Source organism: Garra rufa, chromosome 10 (genome assembly GCF_049309525.1).
Source record: "Garra rufa chromosome 10, GarRuf1.0, whole genome shotgun sequence".
Classification (NCBI taxonomy): domain Eukaryota; kingdom Metazoa; phylum Chordata; class Actinopteri; order Cypriniformes; family Cyprinidae; genus Garra; species Garra rufa.
This window is the reverse complement of record NC_133370.1, coordinates 14,788,882-14,794,881: the sequence shown is the minus strand read 5'-3', so window position 1 is coordinate 14,794,881 and position 6,000 is coordinate 14,788,882. Positions and strand designations below refer to the sequence as shown.

At 35.0% G+C, this 6,000-nt stretch overlaps 1 protein-coding gene across 1 annotated transcript in view; it reads left to right on the top strand.

Annotated features, from left to right (window-relative positions):
• Positions 1-2,425: 2,425 nt before the first annotated feature.
• gng7 (guanine nucleotide binding protein (G protein), gamma 7) overlaps positions 2,426-6,000 on the top strand; it is a 35,988-nt gene continuing 32,413 nt past the window's right edge. Inside the window, exon 1 of the mRNA XM_073848324.1 lies at positions 2,426-2,837. The gene's annotated coding sequence lies outside the window, so the exon portion shown is untranslated. The remainder of the gene's footprint in view (positions 2,838-6,000) is intronic.

Here is a 6,000-nt window from a genome sequence, read left to right as displayed (position 1 = left end):
AGCATCTACACATACCTAGGGCTTACTCAAAAAAGCAAAACACATCCCACTGAAGCCTGTATTTGCGGCTGTGTATGCTACAATAATACCAATGGAATAGCACAGTGGAACTACACTATTTTAAAAAAGGTAGTCCACACAGAATGAGCATTTTGTCATTATTTATTCACCTTCATGCTATTATAAACCTGTATGACTTACTTCTGTGGAACATAAAATAAGATATTTTGAGAAATGTTTTTGAGAAATCTCTTTTATACAATGGAAGCCAATGGTAACCAGAACTATTTGGTTAAAATAGGTTCTTTTATACACTACCAGTCAAAAGTTTTTTTTAATGATTTTGAATGGTTAATAATTTTTAATGTTTTTTAAAGAAGTCTCTTCTGCTCACCAAGACTGAAAATATTTTTACTATTTCAAATAACTGCTTTCTATTAAAATATATTTTAAAATGTAATTTTTTCCTGTGATCACAGGTAAATTTTCATAATTACTCCAGTCTTCAGTGTCACATGATCCTTCATAAATCATTCTAATATTCTGTATTATTATTATTACCAGTATTTAAAATACTTTAGATTAAATTTTTTCAGGATCCTTTGATGAATAGAAAGATCAGCATTCATCTGAAATAAAAAGCTTTTGTAACATTATTGGGGTCAGTATAAATTGTTTTGAGAAAGAAATTATAGAAATTAAAACTTTTATTTAGCAAGGATTCTATTTCAGATAAATGCTGTTCCTTTGAACTTTCTATTCATCTAATAAACCTGAAACAAATCTACTCAGCTGTTTTCAACATAATAATAATAATAATAATAATGATAAATGTTTTTGAGCAGCAAATCAGAATATTAGAATGCTTTCTGAAGGATCATGTGACTGGAATAATGATGCTAAAAATTACATTACGAATAAATTACTTTTTAAAATATATTCAAACAGAAAACAGTTATTTTGAATAGTAAAAATATTTTAAAATTTTGCTGTGCTTTGGATACAATAAATGCAGGCTTGGTGAGAAGAGACTTAAATGTTTAATGTTTTAGAAAAACATTTAAAAATCTTACTGTCCAAAAACTTTTGACTAGTAGTGTATTCTGCAAAAGAAAGACATACATGATTGGAAAGACATGCAAGTCAGTTAAAGATGACAGAAGTTACATTTTTGGGTAAACTTTCTCTTTTAAAGTATTTAATATACCACCATATATATAGGCTAGCACTTAATTATTAATTTCTAATAAGTAATCCAATAGAATAATAGTATAATCTTCGATAATCTTTACTAATTGCTAGTATTTATTCCAGCAACAATTGGTACAGATATTCGTCTAATCAAAAAATACTTGTAAAGTTGGAATAGATAACTTTAAGGGGCTAACTGAATACAGTGATAAAATAAAATTTAGTTGTCTCCTGGTATTGCTATGTTACTACTAGTAGTATTTAATCAACATTTAGGCCTATAGTGAAATTACAAACAGGACTGGATTATAGAGAGTTTGCATTTACGTCTCGATTTGATCGCTACCCAGATGCGTAGTCATATTGGAGATACTCAGATGTGAACAACAGCATGGATTGCATGGCTAATGCACTACTGATTACATGTTCTGCTAATTTTTGCTGTCTAAACCATGGAAAAAAACGTGTGGAGGCAGCTAAATCATATAAAGACTTAGTAAGCAGGAAAGGGGGCAATATTTTGACAAACTAAAGTCAATATGTGGTAAGGATATGTACAAGCAGTAGTCTAATATTTCACCTACCTGACCAGAAATGATAAGAACAAACATGAAAGTTGTCAAGATTCTTGCCCTGGAAATCCTGGCTCAGTTTGGCCAACCTCAAACACTTTTGTTCCTCACATAGTTTTTTGCTTTCTCCTTGATTTATAACTTTTTGTAGTCTATAGTACTGCAAATGTTTTTCCCAGTCCGGACGATTAATACAGCCCAAAACATGACAATACTTGACTATTTTCAGCAGCAATAATCAGCAAAATATGCAAGTTAGGTTCAGTGCCTCCAATATGGCTGTTTGATGACATTTGTGAAAACACTTTGATGTTCCAAATAAACTAAATATCAAAAGAAAGATTAAACAACGTTTATATAGCCTATCCTTATTTAAGCCACCTCATTAGGTGAATTGGAAATCGTCTCAAAATACTTGTCAACAAGTCAACAAGCTGAACATACAAAATTGGTTTCTGCTTTTAAATTTAGCTTTCATATAAAATAAAATTTGGTTAACAAAATAAGATTAATGAAATATATTTTGTTTTTCTGTTGTCGCCCTTCTTTCACAGCACTGTATTTGCAGATATGTGGACGGTATGAACAGACATTGTGCGCCAGCGCCCTCTTGGGTCAGCAGGCGTTACTGCACACTGCGGTGCAAGACGGGCTCGGGTTCGGTGCGCCCAAATGTGTTGGCTTATAAAGACTGGGTCGATGAACCGCTGCGTAAAGTGTGCATCCTAGACCGCTCGACAGCTCAAAAGCCGAAAACACCCTTCGTGCAGCGAAACAGTTCGCCGACGGACGCAACCAAACCCGTTGGCACCCGAGGAGGGTGGAGAGGCCAGAGCTGGCGAAACTGATTGGTTTTCGATTTTAACGAAGAGCCGCCTTATTTGACTCAGAACCGACTCAGCTTTTTCCCAGGAGAGAAAAGCAAGTTTGTGTGCGAGAACGCTGTCACCAGTGGTGGGGGGACTGACTGGGTGGACACTGGTGCACGGAGGGGGTGGTGTTTGTTTGGTAGGGGGGGTAACAATCTGCGCGAACCTGGCCCTTTAAATTACCTCCACAATCACTGTAGACGAGGTGAGTATACAACAAGCTCTTATTTTCTTCCTTCCTTCAGGTTTGTAATTGAGCATCCGTTCGCTTTGCCGAAACGCCTGTGTTTTTCAATGCGTTTGCGTTATAGGCAGGGCGCGCTGCGCGGCGCTCCACTCCACCGGTGTCACGAATCCGAAAAACCGCTTGAATTTTCCGAGCCTTGTCCGGTGGGGTGGGGAGTGGGCTTCTTATCAATAACATTTAGTACATTGTACATTTTACATGTTTGCTTTGAAAAAAACGCGAGGCCAAAATTGCCATTTGGGTGTTTGCGTGAATCAAGCTTTGCTCTCTGGCTCAAACTAAAGCTTAAGAGGCGAGAAGCAGCAGCAGCTTTCTTGCGCCTCCTGTCAACACCTTTACGCCTTATATATTATTTTATTCTGTGGCTGATATTTAAAGCGCCGGGTCGTTGTGGGCTCGTACATTATACGCATTTTATTTATCGTTTGATGGAGTCTTCAGAGCTATAGGCAGGGAGGCGTACATAGCGTACCGTTTTGTCAAAATGCCCGCATTGTCTTTCCATCAGTGTGAGCAAGGCCTACCAACAGCAACAGAGCTCTGGAGCAAAATGCTGTGCGTTGTGGCAGATATGCAACTGACTGCACTTCTGCATCGTTTTGGGCTGATTTATTGTGACGATGTCATGATAATATATTGTCTGAATGCAGTAATACAGCTCAAGAACTGCCGAGCAGCCCTAGTATCAGCTCTACAGGCCTGCTTTTCCTCACAGTCATGCTATAGTTTACTTATAGGCTTGTGTATAATTAATATGCATGTGTATTTCCTTTTTATAGGACTTTTTAGATCTTGGATTATAGTAACTTCACTGGGGCAAAGGAATAGAAAACTCTATAAGATGTTTAGATGAACAAGGGGAAAAATCCTTGAGAAGAACCAGACTCGACTGAGGGAGCCCAGCCTTCTTTGGCAAGACTATTACAATAAATGTGGATTATATGCCAAATATCATGTAGTTACTTAGTATGGTTATTACTAGTCATGTTCAGTCACAGTTAGGTAATGTAAAGATAAGGTATAATTTATAATCTTTGAAGCCGGTTCCTTACGGACTTGGCAGATGAAGACTGTAAAATAAATAAACATTTAATAGTATTTTATTTTATTATAGCATTAAATACGCTGCCAGTTAAAACATTTATTATATTATTATTATTATTATTATTAGCAATATTGAAAATGGTTAATACATATTTTTCCTGGATTCTTTGATGAATAGAAGGTCCAAAGATGAGCATTTATCTGAAATAAAAGGCTTTTGCAACATTATACACTATACTATTCAAAAGCTTGGAGTCAGTAGTATTATTGTATTTTATTTTTTGATGATAAAGACATTTGTAATGTTACAAAAGGTTTCTATTCTATGTTTCTAAATGCTGTTCTTAAACCTGAAAAAAAAAATAGACTCAAGCTGTTTTCAACATAATATTTAAAAAAAATAATAATAAAGGATTTTTGAGCGGCAAATCAGAATATTAGAAAGATTTCTGAAGAATAATGTGACTGGAGTAATGATGCTAAAAATTCAGCTTTGAAATTACAGGAATAAATTATTCTTTAAAAATATATTAAAATAGAAAACAGTTATTTTAAATAGTAAAATATTTCAAAAGTTTACTATTTTCACTGTACTTTGGATCAAATAAATGCAGGCTTGGTGAGCAGTAGAGACCATTCAAAAACTTTCGACTGGTAGTGTATATCATTTTTGTTCATAATTTATAATTTTATAGTTTTTGTTAATAGAACGATACAACTAGAAATCTAGAAAGACTTTATCATACCTGTTTGAGTTTGTTGCTTGTTGTTACCTAAAGAAAAACATCTTTTTACACTCAGCAAGTCTCTAGTGGCCTGTTGTATTAAAATGTGCACATTATTATGCATGCCAAGAAGTTTCATTTTTATTGTCATAGTTCTCCTTTATAGGGAAACCTCTGAGTGAGTTTAAATAACTAGGTTGAACAGAAAAGAGCATGTAGATTGAACAATTAAAGTATTTGATTTGCTCTGGTGAATGGAACATACTACATTTGGAGAACTGATGGATCGCTCCTGTTTACCTATTATAGAAAGTGACCTCATGGTGAGGCATTATCACGGTTTTGGCAACATTACCATACTGAGCCACAGAATTCACAGTGTGCTAGTACACAGTGCATTGGCTCTGGTTAGATTTACTACAAAAGTGCAATCTGCCATGCCATATTTTGTTGATGTACCTAATGCTGTATACTGCATGCTCACCTGACATATGCTATTTCAGGTCTGTTATATGTCACATTGTCTAGCGCAGGTGCGAGTACCACCTCCCCCTTCCTTGACTGTACAAAACATAATGTAAAAACTTTAGTAGTGTGTGTCTGTGTCTATATTTATAATATCTGTGAACCTGGACCACAAAATCAGTCTTAAGTGGCACTAGTATATGTGTAGCAATAGCCAAAAAATACATTGTATGGGTCAAAATGAGCAATTTTTCTTTTATGCCAAAAATCATTAGAATATTAAGTAAAGATCATGTTCCATTAAGATATTTTGTAAATTTCCCAATATATCACAAATTAATTTTTGATTAGTAATATGCATTGCTAAGAACTTCATTTGGACAACTTTAAAGGCGATTTTCTCAATTTTTATTTTTTTTACGCACCTCAGAGTTGTATCTTGGCCAAATATTGTCCTATCCTAACAAACCATACAATGGAAAGGTTATTTATTCAGCTTTCAGATTATTAAATGTCAAAAAAATTGACCCTTATGACTGGTTTTGTGGTCCAGGGTCACATAAAATATAGCAGTTTAGTAGTGTATATATTGATTGTATACATTGTTCAATTACCAGTTATACAAAGCATGTAAAATCAATTTGCTCACGCTAATCAGATAGCTCGAAGCGACCTATATTTTTCCCGTCTGAATGCTTCCAGGGACATGAATATAATTACATCTGGACTGGCTCCTGTGCGCTAATTACAGAACCGACTCGCTCAACTCACTTATTCCATAGGAACCCTAATTAAAAAATACATTTCTTTTCCACGGTGCATACATTTTCTGTATACAGTAACAGATGGTTGGCGAAATGCGGAAGGTGGCCACTTTGTTTTGCTTG